General features: G+C 56.5%; 1 long non-coding RNA gene across 1 annotated transcript; it reads left to right on the top strand.

The window, feature by feature from the left end:
• Nucleotides 1–15,601: 15,601 nt before the first annotated feature.
• On the top strand, nucleotides 15,602–16,684 carry LOC123464792. The gene is made up of 2 exons (XR_006639843.1): nucleotides 15,602–15,961; nucleotides 16,297–16,684. It is a non-coding gene; the product is annotated as an uncharacterized LOC123464792 (long non-coding RNA).
• The last annotated feature ends 1,004 nt before the right edge of the window (nucleotides 16,685–17,688 follow it).

Here is a 17,688-nt window from a genome sequence, read left to right as displayed (position 1 = left end):
CCTCCTCCTGGCACAGGGCCGCTCAGAGGCCACCCGCTGCTCCAGGACCTGGGTCCCGCCCCTCTCGGGCTCTGGGTTGGAGGAGGACTTTCTCTTCGGAGGGTCAGTCAGGGAACTGACCGGGCACTGGACAGGCGAGTCCCTGAAAAGTGTTCTTGCGGGGATCGCTCCCCGTACCGAGGCTCTGGAGGCCCCGGCTGGTGCTGCCTGCCTCTGTGACTGTTCGTGCCGCTGAGCAAGTGAGGACTCCCACCCTGATCTGGGGACTTGGGAAGCCCAGCATGCTTGCTCTTCCTTGGGAGAAGAGTGCATATGCGGCTCCCAGGGGGCTGATCCTTCCGGAGCCTGGATTCGGCCACGCCCCTCAAGACCACGCCCGGGACACGCCCACCAGGCCACACCCATCTGGACCACGCCCGTCGGGCCACGCCCCCCATGCTCGCCCTTTCCCCAGCCCTGTCCGTAGCGCCACGTTTTCACCTACCGGGGTTTTAATGAGGCTGAGGGCTCCCGCTCTCGAAGGACTGGCCAGTCCAGAGCCCGGTCTCAACCCTCCAAAGAGAAAGTCCTCGCCCACCATGCCAGGCCTCTCCTCTGGCACGTGGAGAGGTGGCCTGGCCACTGCAGCAGGGGCAGAAGGGGGGGGTGCTTACTCTCCGCAGGTGGGGGGCAGTGTTTGCTGTCCCCGTTCTAGGACCAGCTGGCCCTGGTGGCACTCAGGAAACACTGATGGGACAGCTGGCCGGCAGCACGTGGGGGTCGTCCGAAGGCTAGGGTAGCCTGGAGTCTGCCTGTTGCTGGGTTACAGTCCTGGCTGGGTGGGTATGGAGGGTGGGCTTCCTCAGGCCCAGCTGTGGCCTCTGCTCCCAGGCCCTGTGCCCTCACTGCCCCGTGCTGGGTGCTCCGCCTCCCCTCCACACCTGGGACCCCTGACAGGCTGCCCTTTCTGCTGTGGCTCCCTGTGGGTGTATGGAGGGGGCAGGCCTGGGCTGGGGAAGGGTGTGAGCCTGGCATTGGTGTCTGGAAGGCTGCAGGCTTCAAAGAAACTGTGTTTCAAGCAGGACCCCCTTAGGTGATCCTGAGCTGTCCAGACCTCCAAACTATTCAAAGGGCATCTTCCAGGGTGATGGGGTGCCCAGGACACCCTGCCCACCCTAGGCTTTCCTGGCTTTAGGGGCCAGGTTGGGTTGGGTGTGGCGGCTGCAAAAACGCTTTCCGTGCTGGCGCCTGGGGGGAGGCGGGACGGCGCTGGTGTTCAGCGCTCCCACCCGAGCTCTCCCGCTGAGAACTGGAATCCAGCACCTTCCTGCTTAGCCCAGGGACTCTGGGCATCACAGCCCAGGCCGCGTGCCCTGGCCGCAGCCCACGTCTGACCGAGCGCAGGCAAGCAGGCCTGCCCAGGTTTGAACCATGTGCCCCTGGGCCGCCAGTGAGGGCAGGCAGAGAGGTGCCTGGCCTGGCCGTGGCCCTGGGACTGCACCTCTATGGGCTGGGTGACGTGACAGCACCTCCATGACCTCTGCTCCTTCATCCTCGCTGCAGATGACTGCCTTGTCACGTTGGCAGTTTAAGCCGGGGGCCAGTTGTGGAGTTAAGAGGAACAGCCTTCCAGGCGGGAGGCTGTGTGCTCAGCCCCGCCTGCTGGGGGCTGACCCGCCCGGCCCAGGCGCCCCCTTTCCGACGACGACATCTGACAGCAGCAGCACCGGGCTCCCTGGCCTGGCCTGCCCGGAGCCTGGCTCTGTCTCCCCAGAGGCGTTTCCTCTCGGTGTGACTGACCTGCGCTCCAGAGTGGCCTCGCCCAGGCCCTGCGCACGTACGCACGTGTGTGCCGTCCAGCAGGTGCTTCGGGGCTGAGAGCGAGGTGTGCGCCCAACCTCCAGGCTCCCCCGTGCTGCCCTTCTGGTGACGCGGGGTCTCTGAGTGGCTCTGGACCCCAGGTGGGGGCAGGGTCACACACGGGATCGGGCCCCAGGCCGGGGATGTGGTATCGCTGGAAGCTGGGGACTGAGGCTTGGGCAGGCTGAGTGGAAAGAGCCCCTGGAGAGCGGACAGGAAGCTGGGCATCGGATGACCCCCAGACAGGCCAAGATGGAGTTGCTTTCCTTCCAGAGAAGAGCCCCGTGGGGTCCCTGTTTCAGGATCTCAGAAAAACTTGTGAGGCGCCTCAGAGCAGGTCCCCCACCTCTGTGGAGCAGGGTCTCTGACACCCACCTGCGGCTCTTTTGTGAGCCGTGGAGTCAGCGAGGTGGCCGCCGGGCCCAAGGCCGTGTGGGCCACCCTCTCACCAGGACTCGCTCCTGCCCTGAAGGCCCTGTAAGGAGCCCCCCTGCCCCGCGGTGGCGGCCGGGCTGTGAGGATGCCCAGGCTGCTCGCAGGAGCCACGGGGGCCACTGAGGGTGATGGCTGGAGTCCCCACCATGCCCTGGTGATCCCAGCCCCAGGGTCTGCGCACCGGACACTCCTCCTGCCGGGACCCCGGGTCTGGAGCACGGCCCACCTGTCCTGACCCCAAGGCCCCGCACGCTGAGGGGCAGTCACTGAGGCCCAGCACGCGTCCACTGACCTTTTGGGTGGAACCTCAGCCCCGAGGCTGGCCTGCGTCCTCTGCCCCGGGAGCCCAGGATGGGGTCGGGGGGCCTGGGGGTGCTGTTGTCCATGCCAGGGGGCAGGGCCAGGTGATCACAGGCCCCACAGGCCTTCCCGGCAAGCTAGTCCACCTGGACCCCTGAGGCCATACTCAGGGAGAGGGGCCATGGGCTTCCTTCCTGGGAGCCAGTCCTGCCTCCTGTGAAGAAGGGCCACCCAGCTCTGACCATCCTGAGCCGCTCCTGGCAGTGCCCACGCCCTGCACGTGATGGCCACCTCAGCTCCTCAAGTCAGCCCAAGGGACAGAAGTGGCGGCTTTCAGGGAAGGCAGAGGCCCCACCTTGTGCCCAGGACCCCCCTTGGAAGGGCTGGTTCCACAAGCCCCACTGCGGGCAGCTGCTCCCCACCCACACAGCACGCTCTGCTCCAGAGCCGCCCTCCCGTGCCCTCGCCAGGCCTGGTGCTGCGTGCCCTGGGGACTGGCCCAGAGGCCCGGCCAGCAGACATGGGGTGGGGGTGGGGCTGAGCCCGTTTCCAGCCCAGGAAGGGGCAGCTGCCTTCCCCTGGGCCAGCAGGTCTGGGCAGGGCCTGAGGGCGCCCAGGCAGCACAGTGAAACGTGGGGGCTGGGTGGGGTGGAGGGCAGGGCAAAGATGCCGTCACCCGTGAGATGTTAGCCTGACTTCTTCCTAAGAGCAAAGAAGCCTGTCAGAGGCCCTCACTTGGTGATGGGCCAGCGGGGCTTCTGTCACTGATGCCAAAGTGAGGCCCTCGACCCTGGGGCCCCCTTGATGCCCACAGACAGGCGCTGACTCCCGCGGCGCTCGCCTGGGCTGGCGTCCTGCCCACATGTCTCTGTGCAGACCCACCCCTCAGGGGTCTCAGCTGAGCCACACCCGGAGCTCCCAGTTCTCAGCCCCTTTCTGAGGCCCGGGAATCTCATCTCAAGACCCTTGAGTCACATCTGCAGAGACCTTTTCCAGATGAGGGCGCAGATTCTGGGGTGGCTGTGGATTTCTGGGTCACACAGCAGCCTCTCCACAGGGAACCTGCTGTAACCGGAGGGAAGGAGCGTTCTGGGGTGAAACTGGGGGGCTGGGTCTCCATGCTGTGGGCTGCTCAAAGCCAGGCTGCACTTGCTCCCTGAGCTGGGCCTTCCTGCCGAGAAGGTGGTGGGTGGGACGTGGGCAGAAGCCACGGGGGCGGCTGTTCTCGGCAGCATCTTCTTCCCAGAGAGCACCCCCCTTGGCTCCAAGACCCCAGGAAAGGGCTGTGGGACCCCGGTCCCCACCAGCAGCCCCTCCCATCTTTGCTGACAGCAGACGCTGACTCTCCGGGGCCCAGGCGCTCGGCTCGCTCTGCCTCTCCTCCTGCACGTCTTCCCACCACCTCCGCCGGCCTTCAGAGCACGGCTCTGGGGGTACGTGGCACACGGTGAACTCGCGTGTGCACACCTGCAGAAACCTCACCTCCTCCAGGCGGCATGCGCTCATCGCCGCCTCCCCGGGCCCCTTGGAGGGCCCCTCCCAGTTCCTCAGCTGCGTCCTGTCCCACGGGCTGGTTTTGCGTGTGGTCTCAGGAAGACTGTGGCGCCAGCTGTGTGCCCGGAGCTGAGGAGTTGGGCTGCTCTCGGCAGGATTATTTCAAGATGCGTCTACGCTGTCTCGGTGCCCAGAGCTCACGCCTGAGGTCGCCGGGTTACATCTGCCCGTCCCTACCCTGCGTGCCTGCTGGGGGAGCAGGTTTGAGCGGCGGTGTCCGCCCCGTCTATGCTGGCCCTGCCTGGCCTCGAGTGTGACCACTGGCCACCTGGGACGTAGGGGGCCCGCAGCTGCCAAGCGCGGGGTTGCGTGGTTCCCCAGGACCACGGTTTCTCCAGGTGGGCTGCCGGCGGACAGCCTGGAGGCCAGATGGAAGACCCAGGTACAAAGCTCCTATAGCACGCAAGTCCACTCACACAAGACGTCCGGAACGGGCAGAACCACAGCCTGAAAGTCAGTGGGGGCTGCAAAGGGGTCTCCTTGGGGCGCAATGCGGCCATGCTGACACCGGATGGCGGTGGCCGCACAGAACCGCGAGTGAGTCAGGAGCCACTAACGGTGCGCCGGAAAGTGGTTGATTTATGTTTCGTCAATTTCACGCCCATAATGAAAGAGGGGGGGAAAATCCCAGATTGCCTTCAACTTTCTTTCCAGTTACAACTTTTATGATTTTTAAGCCCATCTCACCTGTATCTTTTTTTTTTAACCTCTTTTATCATCTAATCAATATCATCAAGCTAATAGATTCCATTTCCCAAGAAATTCATGAAAAAGCGACAAAGAGGAGAACGCCCAAGGCTGAGCCCGGGGAGGGGCCATGGGTACAGCGCCCAGGAGCCTCTCCTTGGAGGCAGCAGGCAGTGGCTGTGTCCAGAGCAGAGGCTTGGGGAGCAGCAAGGGCATCCAGATGGCCAGGGGCAGGCGCTGCCCCTGGAGGGACACAGGACAAGCCCACCGGGAGGAGGCCAAGCCCCAAGCTGCCTCTCCGACCCGTGGTGGGGAAAGGCAAGCAGAAAGTCTGGAAAGGGACTTCCCGGGTGGTCCAGTGGTTAAGAATCCACCTTACAACGCAGAGGACGTGGACTGGATGCCTGTCGGGGGACTGAGATCCAACATGCTGCGGAGCAACTAAGGCTGTGTGCGGAAACTCCTGAGGCCGGGCAGCACAGTAGGGTCTGCAAACGCCACACGGAAAGATCCAACGTGCTGCAACTAAGGCCCGAAGCAGCCAGATAAATAGCTTTTAGGAAAAGAAATCGGGGAAGAACGCACCTGCCCGGTTGGGGCTTCCCGGGTCTCACATGAGGTGCTCACTCTTCCTTCGTGTCTGTGGGTTTCAAATTTCCCACCTGGGCTTGTGGCGCTGTTATAATCAAAATGGTTTATTAAGCCCAGTCTGCATGTTTCCTCATAGAAGACTAGTTTCTAGCTGGTGGTACATATCTGTGTGCCATGTGCTAGGCTGCTCCAGGTGTGTCTGACTCTCTGACTCCGTGAACGGTAGCCCACCAGGCTCCTCTGTCCATGGGATTCTCTTAGCAAGAAGACCGGAGTGGGTTGGCAAGCCCTCCTCCAGGGAATCTTCCCCATCCAGGGATCGAACCTGGGTCTCTTATGTCTCCTGCTTTGGCAGGCGGGTTCTTTACCACTGGCATCACCTGGGAAGCCCTGATACATTTCTAAAAGCGATATTTTAATACCATCAAGCTGGAGTGTTGTGGTTTTGTCTCTGCAAGTTTAGATGTTGAAGTAGCGAGACTGATGGGCATTTGTCGTGGGCAGAAAAATGGCCTGAACCAGAAGGGGCTTCTGGGGTGCTGCAGCTCACCCACCACGCCGGAGACCCCACCTTGGCTCCTGGGACCCTGTTCAGAGGCTGTAGGGGAATCCATGTGCAGTGTCCACTTGGGAGAGCGGGCTCTGGGTGACCGGCTTTCTGTCCCCGGGAGCACCTGCCGGATGTGACGCGACCCAGGGTTCCTAAGCCAGCCAGGCGTTTGGGACCCACATCCCCCACTTGGCCTGGTTGGGAGAAGGGCTGCTCTGTGACAAAGGTATTGAATCACCTATGAACTAACGCAGTTATTTTAAAAAGCTCACCTCAGGGCTTCCTTGGTGGCTCAGGGATAAGGAATCCACCAGCTGATGCAGGAGACTGAGCTCGATCCCTGGTCCAGGAAGATCACACATGCTGCAGGGCAACAAAGCCCTGCACCACAGGTATTGAGCCTGTGCTCTGGGGCCCGGGAGCCCCAAGTCCTGAGCCCAGAGCCCCGGCTACTGAAGCCTGAGTGCCTGAGAGCCCGTGCCCTGCACCAAGAGAAGCCACCCCAATGAGAAGCTCGTGCCTCGCAACTAGAGAGAAGCCCGCGCAGCAGTGAAGACCCAGTGCAGCCAAAAATAAATGAATGAATAAATAAAATGAATGGCTCAGCAAGTAAAGAAGTTCAGATGGCTCCATAGGACACGTGGCAAGCAGTACCTGCCCAAGTCTTTTGGGACTGCGGGGCAGCAGACTGTGAAGTACTCGGGGGTGGTGGGGGGAGGGCGTGCTCAGAGGCCAGTGTCACAGGAAGCGCTGGCCCTGACCGCAGACACAGACCCCATCATTGGGCTTGGGGGTGATGGAGGCCCGATCCATTCCAAGGCATCCCCACTGCCCTTCCCAGTCCTGCCACGAGGGCTGGCACCCGGGGCCGGCGTGGGGGCTCCGTGGCCCATGATCTGCTGACCAGTGGGGAAGCAGCGTCCATGCGCGTCACAGCCTGATTGCATTGCAGCCTGGTGGTGGTGCTAGATAGGAGGGTCTGGGCAGCATGAGGGTGGGGCGGGCTGGGGGCAGCTCTGGTGGTCTCAGAGGATCCAGGGCACCGTGTGGAGCCTGGGGTGTGTCCTGGGCTCACCTGTCCCCAGGAGGTGGGCAAGAGGACAGCAAAGGGCAGAGTCTGGGTGGACAGGCTAATCCCAAGAGGAGTCCTGGAGGACAAGGAGCAGACGGCTTCTCCCAGGGGAGGAGGGGCGGCAGCACGTGGCAGTGGTTTGCGGTCCTTCTCGGCCCAACCCTCCCCGACAGGCTCTCCCTGCCTCTCTCGCAAGGGGGAGATTAACTTTTAATTAATCTAGCTTAAATTGAATTAGCACTTCTCCCTGGGGGAGTGTCTACAAATGGAGGGTCTGGAGGCCAGGCGTCTTAGGCTGAGTGCTGGGGTGTGTGGTGTTTGCTGGACGGCCAGGTCCTGGTCAGCCACGGTTTTCACTCGAGTGTCCCCAGGACTCTCCCAGAGGTTGACTAGCTGTGGGTCCTCAGGTCCAGTTAGTACGTGGATGGGACCCCGTTGCAGCACCCCCCTGCCGGGTATGTGCCCCTCACTCTCATGGGGGCTCCCCCCTGCAGTGGTGGTTTGTGCCCAGCTGTTCACTAGCCACGGTGAACAACCATCCTGCCAGGCCTGCCCAGAGGTTCTCATGAGCGCTAAATGGAAGGTCTGGCAGTGAAGCCCCAGGGCATGTGGCCTGGGGGGGCAGTGGCCGTCAGCTGGGGAGGTGGGGTTCATGCAAGAGTGTCCCGGTAGGGAGCGGCACGCCAGCAGAAGGGTGGACAGGACCGAGTGCTTGGCACAAAGCAGGTGGGCAGAGAGCTTGGCAGGGCTGGCCTTGGGGATCCCTCCAGCCTTGAGGGGTTCTCTCATGAGCAGGGGAGCCCAGAAGCTGGGACGGGGCTGAGGGGGCTGGTTTTGAAGCTGTGGGCCCTGGTCTTGTTTTGTTCTTTTCATAGATGTTATTTTTTAATAACATCTATTTAATAGATGTTATTTTTAGAGGTATTGTGCTTGTGTGCTAAGTTGTTTCAGTCATGTCCAACACTTTATGATCCCGTGGACTGTAGCCTGCCAGGCTCCTCTGTCCATGGGACTCTCCAGGCAAGAATACTGGAGTGGGTGGCCATTCCCCTCTCCAGGGGATCTTCCCGACCAAGGGATCGAACCTGGGTCTCCTGTTTTGCAGGCGGATTCTTTACTGCTGAGCCCGTGGGAAGCCCACAGAGTGGTTTCAGGTTCACAGAGTATTGAGGGGAAGTACCAGAGTGCAGAGAGAGAATGCTAGAGCGCCCAGAAACGCCGAGTTGGAAGCGACTGTGGCCGTGGCTGCGAGGGCGCAGGAGGGCCTAGAGGAGCTATCCTACGCTGAAGCTCAGGAAGGGCGGTGGTGAGGAGATACCCCTCGTCCAAGGTAAGGAGCAACGGCTGCGCTTTGCTGGAGCAGCCGTGAAGAGATACCCCACGCCCAAGGTAAGAGAAACCCAAGTAAGACGGTAGGTGTTGCAAGAGGGCATCAGAGGGCAAAAACACTGAAACCATACTCACAGAAAACTAGTCAGTCTAATCACACTAGGACCACAGCCTTGTCTAACTCAGTGAAACTAAGCCATGCCCATGGGGCAACCCAACACGGGCGGGTCATGGTGGAGAGATTTGACAGAATGTGGTCCACTGGAGAAGGGAATGGCAAACCACTTCAATATTCTTGCCTTGAGAACCCCATGAACAGTATGAAAGGCAAAATGATAGGATACTGAAAGAAAAACTCCCCAGGTCAGTAGGTGCCCAATATGCTACTGGAGATCAGTGGAGAAATAACCCCAGAAAGAATGAAGGGATGGAGCCAAAGCAAAAACAATACCCAGCTGTGGATGTGACTGGTGATAGAAGCAAGGTCCAATGCTGTAAAGAACAATATTACATAGGAACCTGGAATGTCAGGTCCATGAATCAAGGCAAATTGGAAGTGGTCAAACAGGAGGTGGCAAGAGTGAATGTCGACATTCTAGGAATCAGCGAACTGAAATGGACTGGAATGGGTGAATTTAACTCAGATGACCATTATATCTACTACTGCGGGCAGGAATCCCTCAGAAGAAATGGAGTGGCCATCATGGTCAACAAAAGAGTCTGAAATGCAGTACTCGGATGCAATCTCAAAAATGACAGAATGATCTCTGTTCGTTTCCAAGGCAAACCATTCAATATCACAGTAATCCAAGTCTATGCCCCAACCAGTAACGCTGAAGAAGCTGAAGTTGAACGGTTCTATGAAGACCTCCAAGACCTTTTAGAACTAACACCCAAAAAAGATGTCCTTTTCATTATAGGGGACTGGAATGCAAAAGTAGGAAGTCAAGAAACACCTGGAGTAACAGGCAAATTTGGCCTTGGAATACGGAATGAAGCAGGACAAAGACTAATAGAGTTTTGCCAAGAAAATGCACTGGTCGTAACAAACACCCTCTTCCAACAACACAAGAGAAGACTCTATACATGGACATCACCAGATGGTCAACACCGAAATCAGATTGATTATATTCTTTGCAGCCAAAGATGGAGAAGCTCTATACAGTCAGCAAAAACAAGACCAGGAGCTGAGTGTGGCTCAGACCATGAACTCCTTATTGCCAAATTCAGACTGAAATTGAAGAAAGTAGGGAAAACCACTAGACCATTCAGGTATGACCTAAATCAAATCCCTTATGATTATACAGTGGAAGTGAGAAATAGATTTAAGGGCCTAGATCTGATAGATAGAGTGCCTGATGAACTATGGAATGAGGTTCGTGACATTGTACAGGAGACAGGGATCAAGACCATTCCCATAGAAAAGAAATGCAAAAAAGCAAAATGGCTGTCTGGGGAGGCCTTACAAATAGCTGTGAAAAGAAGAGAAGTGAAAAGCAAAGGAGAAAAGGAAAGATATAAACATCTGAATGCAGAGTTCCAAAGAATAGCAAGAAGAGATAAGAAAGCCTTCTTCAGCGATCAATGCAAAGAAATAGGGGAAAACAACAGAATGGGAAAGACTAGGGATCAACGGCACCCCACTCCAGTACTCTTGCCTGGAAAATCCCATGGACGGGGGAGCCTGGTGGACTGCAGTCCATGGGGTCGCTAAGACTCAGACACGACTGAGCAACTTCACTTTGACTTTTCACTTTCATGTATTGGAGAAGGAAATGGCAACCCACTCCAGTGTTCTTGCCTGGAGAATCCCAGGGACGGGGGAGTCTGGTGGGCTGCCGTCTATGGGGTCGCACAGAGTTGGACATGACTGAAGCGACTTAGCAGCAGCAGCAGCAGCAGGGATCTCTTCAAGAAAATCAGAGATACCAAAGGAACATTTCATGCAAAGATGAGCTCGATAAAGGACAGAAATGGTATGGACCTAACAGAAGCAGATGATATTAAGAAGAGATGGCAAGAATACACAGAAGAACTATACAAAAAAGATCTTCACGACCCAGATAATCATGATGGTGTGATCACTGACCTAGAGCCAGACATCCTGGAATGTGAAGTCAAGTGGGCCTTAGAAAGCATCTCTACGAACAAAGCTAGGGGAGGTGATGGAATTCCAGTTGAGCTATTCCAAATCCTGAAAGATGATGCTGTGAAAGTGCTGCACTCAATATGCCAGCAAATTTGGAAAACTCAGCAGTGGCCACAGGACTGGAAAAGGTTAGTTTTCATTCCAATCCCAAAGAAAGGCAATGCCAAAGAATGCTCAAATTACCACACAATTGCACTCATCTCACACGCTAGTAAAGTAATGCTCAAAATTCTCCAAGCCAGGCTTCAGCAATATGTGAGCTGTGAACTTCCTGATGTTCAAGCTGGTTTTAGAAAAGGCAGAGGAACCAGAGATCAAATTGCCAACATCCGCTGGATCATGGAAAAAGCAAGAGAGTTCCAGAAAAACATCTATTTCTGCTTTATTGACTATGCCAAAGCCTTTGACTGTGTGGATCACAATAAACTGTGGAAAATTCTGAAAGAGATGGGAATACCAGACCACCTGATCTGCCTCTTGAGAAATTTGTATGCAGGTCAGGAAGCAAGAGTTAGAACTGGACATGGAACAACAGACTGGTTCCAAATAGGAAAAGGAGTTCGTCAAGGCTGTATATTGTAACCCTGTTTATTTAACTTATATGCAGAGTACATCATGAGAAATGCTGGACTGGAAGAAACACAAGCTGGAATCAAGATTGCTAGGAGAAATATCAATAACCTCAGATATGCAGATGACACCACCCTTATGGCAGAAAGTGAAGAGGAACTCAAAAGCCTCTTGATGAAAGTGAAAGTGGAGAGTGAAAAAGTAGGCTTAAAGCTCAACATTCAGAAAACGAAGATCATGGCATCCGGTCCCACCACTTCATGGGAAATAGATGGGGAAACAGAGGAAACAGTGTCAGACTTTATTTTTCTGGGCTCCAAAATCACTACAGATGGTGACTGCAGCCATGAAATTAAAAGACGCTTACTTCCTTGGAAGGAAAGTTATGACCAACCTAGATAGCATATTCAAAAGCAGAGACATTCCTTTGCCAACAAAGGTCTGTCTAGTCAAGGCTATGGTTTTTCCTGTGGTCATGTATGGACGTGAGAGTTGGACTGTGAAGAAGGCTGAGTGCCGAAGAATTGATGCTTTTGAACCGTGGTGTTGGAGAAGACTCTTGAGAGTCCCTTGGACTGCAAGGAGATCCAACCAGTCCATTCTGAAGGAGATCAGCCCTGGGATTTCTTTGGAGGGAATGATGCTGAAGCTGAAACTCCAGTACTTTGGCCACCTCATGCAAAGAGTTGACTCCTTGGAAAAGACTCTGATGCTGGGAGGGATTGGGGGCAGGAGGAGAAGGGGACGACAGAGGATGAGATGGCTGGATGGCATCACTGACTCGATGGACGTGAGTCTCAGTGAACTCCGGGAGTTGGTGATGGACAGGGAGGGCTGGTGTGCTGCGATTCATGGGGTTGCAAAGAGTCGGACACGACTGAGCTACTGATCTGATCTGACAGTGTTCTCACGACCCGCCCCTGCAACCAGTGTCCCCTTTAACATCTCTCTGTAGCGAGTGCGTGTGTTTCAGCTGAAGCCCTGTTAGTGCGTCGTTATTAACTAAACCCCACCGTTCTGTTAGGATTCACTCTCGGGGGTGCACATTTGATGGGTTTTGACAAATACATAATGACGTGTACCCAGGCTTCCCTGGTGGCTCAGTGGTAAAGAAGCTGCCTGCAGTGCAGGAGACGTGGGGGACGTGGGTTCAATCTCTGGCTCAGGAATATTCCCTGGAAGAGGAAATGGCAGCCCACTCCAGTATTCTTGCCTGGGAAATTCCGCCAACAGAGGAGCCTGGCGGGCTGCAGTCCGTGGTGTTGCAAAGAGTCGGAGACGACTGAGCAGGCACGCAGGGCAATCCACTATTATAATATCGCACAGAGGGACTTCGCTCGTGCCTCAGTGGTTAAGAATCTGCCTACCAATGCAGGGGACAAGGGTTCGATCCCTGATTTAGGAAGATCCCACATGCTGAGGAACAGCTAAGTCCAAGTGCTACAACTACTGAGCCTGTGCTCTAGAGCCCACAAGCGAGCGAGCAACTACTGAAGCTCGTGTGCTTAGAGTGTAACGAGAGGCCACCGCAGTCAGAAGTCCGCACCCAGAAACTAGAGAGTAGCCCCCCGCTCGCCACAACCAGAAAGAAAGCCCACGCGCAGCAGTGAAGACCCAGCGCAGCCGCAAGTCAATAAACACGGCTAAAAACATCGCATCACACAGAGTAGCTTCACTGCCCTAAACATCCCATGCGCTCCACCTGTTCATGCCTCCCTCCCTCCTCCTGGCAACCGCCGGTTTTTTTAAAAACCAGTCTCCACAGTTTTCCAGAGTGTCACGTAGTTGGAAAGTGTAGTCTTTCCAGATTGGCTCCTCCCACCGACCCATATGCATTTCAGTCTCCTCCATGTCTTTTCACGGCTTGATACCTCATTTCTTTTCAATGCTGAGTAATAGTCCACTGTCTGGGTGGATCAGTTTATTCATTTACCTCCTGAAAAGGGCATCTTGTTTGCTCCCAAGTTTTGTCAGTTAAGAATAAAGCTGCTACAAACATCCATGTTCGGGTTTTGTGTGGACAGGAGTTTCTAGCTCTTTTGGGTAAATAGACAGGAGCACGATTGCTGAATCTGTGTCATTTTCATTAAGCGGGAGCTGGTGGGGGGCGATGGGTGTTGTTTGGGCATTGATGGAGGTGGAAGGGGCAGGCCATCTCCAAGCTACCCTGCCCTTGGCATCCTGGTCCGGACATCGGGGGGCACCTCAGTCCCCCAGCTTTGGCCCCCCTTCCCAGTTGATGCCCGGTCTCCTCTCCCTGGAGCACTGCTGGGAGGGCGGTGGGCAGGCCACATCCCGGCATGGGCGCTCTCCGCTAAGGACACTGTTGGTGCGATGCGGGGTGTCTGTCAGTCTTCACGGGGCTCAGGAAGCCCTGGGCACCTGTCCACACCCCCAGCACCGCCCTCGGAGCCGTCTGGTCCAGGCAGGGGTGTCGAGGGCCAGATGTCTCCATCAGAAGGACCCTGGCGCTGGTGGCATCTCTCACACAGGCTGACTGATGGGGGAGGCCCCCCCTTCATCCCAATGAGAAAGTCCCGATGCTTCCTGCCCGCAGCAGCTGGACCTCCTCGAACCTGTCCCCACACCTTGCGACTGGAGTGTGAATGAGGTTCAGTTATATCATGACATTCACCCACGGATGGCCGGAGGGGCCGCCCCTGTGACGGCGCCCACCCAGCCTAAGGACCACCTGCACAGGACACGTGACTTGATCTTTAGTTTTCCTTCCTGTCAATCAGATTCCATTGCACCGTAAGGACGTTTAGGCAATAGGGCAGGGCACTCACGCCGTCCCTGCCTCGAGGACTCGAGGGGGAGCGGCTGCTGCTCCTTCTGTCCCAGGAACAAAGGGTTTTCCCCTTTTCTGTCGGAAGCGTTTTCCAGTGAGTTAAAGATGCCGGATGAGATAGGATGCCCTCGGCAGCCGCTCTGAAGTCCAGATTCTGCCACTTTGGAACTGGCCTCCTGAACACAAGGCCGTGGGCTCCTGAGCCAAGTCCATTGCCGCCCTTCACGCAGGCTCCGGGGTTCCGGCTGCCCTGCAGACCAGCTGGGCTCTAGGTGCTGTTAATGTTTTTTGTTTCACATTTTAGTTTTGTGCCAAGAAGATAATTTCTTTAACAATGAAGGATGTATAAAATTCCCTTCTTTTCCTTTTTAATGGAAGTAAGGCTTGCTCTCAGGAAGTGGTGTGTGGCACGCACGTGTGCACCACGCGGACGGACGGCCTGGGGCTTTTACCCGGATTGTCAAGCGGGACAGACCTGCCCCCACTCGCAAGCGTGGCCCGAGCCGCCCCACTGAGTAAACAGATGGTGAAGCAGCAACAGGAAGAGAGGTTCTGTCTCCACGAGGAAAGTCCCAGTACCTGGGAAGCAACGCGTTGGTCCACCCTGTGAGTGGGGGGAGTCAGGAAACAGTCAGGAAACTGTACCTTTGACCTCAAGTGCGATACAATGAAGACAGTGAGAACTCGCTTCTATGATGCGTTTTTGCTTTTCGATTTAAGATTTCTTTACCTGTGGCTGCGCTGGGTCTTCGTTGCGCACAGGCTCTTCTCTGGCTGCGGCAAGCCGGGGCTGCTCTCTTGCTTTGGTGCGTGGGCTGCTCACTGCCTCGACTTCTCCTGTTGCGGAGCCCAGGCTGAGCGGTTGTGGCGCGCAGGCTTAGTTGCATCGCAACGTGTGGGATCTTCCTGGACCAGGGATTGTACCCGTGTCGCCTGTATTGCCAGGCGGGTTCTTGGCCGCTGAACCCCCAGGGAAGCTTTCTGCGGAGTCCTGATTCCCACATCGTAAAACCCACTCTCTCAAAGTGTACAGTAGTGGTTTTTAGTGTGTGCCCATCAGCACTTCCAGCACATTCTTAGTAAAAGTCACTCAGTCGTGTCTGACTCTTTGCGACCCCCTGGACTGCAGCCCCACAAGCTTCTCTGTCCATGGAATTCCCCAGGAAGAGTGCTAGAGTGGGTTGCTGTTTCCTCCTTTGGGTGATCTTCCCAACCCAGGGATGGAACCCAGGTCTCCCACACTGCAGGCGGATTCTTTACCGTCTGAGCCACCATGGAAGCCCATAGTTCCCCAGCATATTCTCATCACCCCAGAAACACCCGCAGCCACTGACTGCCATCTGCCCCGCCCAGCCAGCCCCACCCACTGGCTGCCATCTGCCCCGCCCAGCCAGCCCCACCCACTGACTGCCATCTGCCCCGCCCAGCCAGCCCCACCCACTGGCTGCCATCTGCCCCGCCCAGCCAGCCCCACCCACTGGCTGCCATCTGCCCCGCCCAGCCAGCCCCACCCACTGGCTGCCATCTGCCCCGCCCAGCCAGCCCCACCCACTGACTGCCATCTGCCCCGCCCAGCCAGCCCCACCCACTGGCTGCCATCTGCCCCGCCCAGCCAGCCCCACCCACTGGCTGCCATCTGCCCCGCCCAGCCAGCCCCACCCACTGGCTGCCATCTGCCCCGCCCAGCCAGCCCCACCCACTGGCTGCCATCTGCCCCCGCCCATCCAGCCCCTGCGCGCTGCACTGTCTCTGGGTTTGCCTGATTCGGACATTTCACATCAACGGAATTGACGCCGAAAGCTTGGCCTCCAGGCACCGGTGCCAAACTGAACCTCAGACAGAGTTTGGGGCAAAGCAGAAAAGAAGAGCTTTACTGCTTTGCCAGGCAAAGGGGGCCACAGCGGGCTCATGCCCCTCAAAACTGTGTACCCCAACCTGGGGTTTTATAGCAATGGTTCGAGGGGAGGGGGTGCTGATATTGATCGGGGTGTGCAGGGCCTTCATTCCCTGAGTCTGGCCCCGGGTGACCTCATGAGGAGCTTCTGTGGTTATCGACTCATGACCTTCTTTCTGGAATGAGGAAGGCTTCATCAGGTAGTTAACATGGCCTGTCTGTTGAGGGTTTTCTGCAGGAGAGCTGAAGGAGACTGTCATAAGTGTCCCTTGAGGCAGAACCAGGACCCTGCCCTGAGGCTGCAGGGTTGTGTCTGCCCCTCCCTTGTCTCTGCATTCCCTCCCTTCCTTGATCAGTTTGAACCTGCCCTTTGGCGGAAGGTTCTGGAGGCTGAAGCTTATTCCCTGCCAACAAGAAACGGGGACACAGAACAGCTCCTGTGCCCAGGAGCCCCCCAGGGTCCTCTCGGTTTCAGAATCGCACGCTCTGTGGCCTCTCGAGTCTGGCTTCTCTCACTCAGCGTCATGTTTTCCAGGTTCATCTGCGTTGCAATGTCTGCCACAGCCTTTTATGGCCGAGTGATATTCCATCCTGGGATGGACTGCGTTTACCCACCCACCCATTGCGGGGCATCTAAGCTGTTTCCTCCCTTTGCTTCTGGGAATACAGCTTCTCTGAGCAGGTATGTGGTATGGCGTGTGGTCTGTAGGGCTCTGAGGCTGGGGTGCCTTTCCAGGCTCCCGGCCCCCCTGCCAGCTACAGGTGACCTGCCACTAACCTTTTCTGTACCAAGTACCCAGTGGGTAATCAGAGGGAGCCCATGGGCCCCTTCTCAGATAACCTGTTCCAGCACATACTGTGAGATTAAAACGGAAATCAGCTGTCCTCAAACATGACTATTTAAATGTTTTTAAATCATGGTAGAGTCATACATGTGCTTCTTTATCCATGCCTTAAACAAGCAACTCTGGCCGTGGTCCTGTGGATCAGTGGTGAGCAGAGGCCGCCCCAGGACATCCATGGCCACCTTCTCTGTGTGTTGGTACTTCCAGCTGGCAGTCAGCTTCCAGCTAATGTCCAGGCTTATTTGGGCAGGGCTGGCCTGCCTGTTCTTTGGGGGCTACGGAAGCCCTGTGACGTGTATGAAGCCAGCAGGTAGCTGTCAGGATCCTACATGCTCCACATGGTGCTTGATTCCACGAGACTTCTTCCCTGTTGACATTGTGGGAATCTTACCAAAATCCGTTAGAATTCATGGAATGGAGACTAAAAATAGAGACGGCATTATTTTATTTCGGTAAAGAAGAGGCAGCTGCCAAGTCAATAGAAAGGTTAACTCTGCATTTTCTTCAGACTGGGTTTTCAGGGCTCAGCATAAAGCGGTCACTGCCACCGCCCAGCCGTTGTGTCTCAGGTCCTCGTTCCAGATGATCAGGTGGCCGCTTGGTTTCCTACTCTGCGCTCCGTGTTTCCCCGAGTAAAGCTGACATTTCACGTGGAGTGTGCATGGGGGCGACTTGCGGGGGCGCACCAAGAGAATCAGCGTGAATAAGGAAAAATGCGGCGAGCTTGGGACTTGTGAGAGCCTTGGGGGAGAAGTAGGCAAAGAAACAGAAGCGAGCCAGCGTAACCCCCAAGGACGGTCATTTCTGTTTCTGAGGGTGTGGGAGGGCCTTTGGGTCAGCTGGGGTGCTGGGGGAAGAGGCCTCAGGAGCAGAGCTTGGGAGGAGGTAGGTCAGGGCTGCTAGCCCAAGGCACCCGGTGCTGGAGGGAGTTTCCACCTTTCTTTCCGGGCTGGACTCTGAAGGACCAGGTGCAGCCCTGTGTCCTCAAGCTCTGAGCTGGTGGGTCACTGATTAGAGCAGAAAGGAAAACAATAGGAAAAAAACCCAACAAAGCTAGGGATCAGTTTTTTTGAAAGTAAAAT

This window comes from Bubalus bubalis, chromosome 12 (assembly GCF_019923935.1).
Source record: "Bubalus bubalis isolate 160015118507 breed Murrah chromosome 12, NDDB_SH_1, whole genome shotgun sequence".
Taxonomy (NCBI): Eukaryota; Metazoa; Chordata; class Mammalia; order Artiodactyla; family Bovidae; genus Bubalus; species Bubalus bubalis.
Note: the sequence above shows the minus strand (reverse complement) of the source record. Positions and strands in the feature narration are given on the sequence as shown.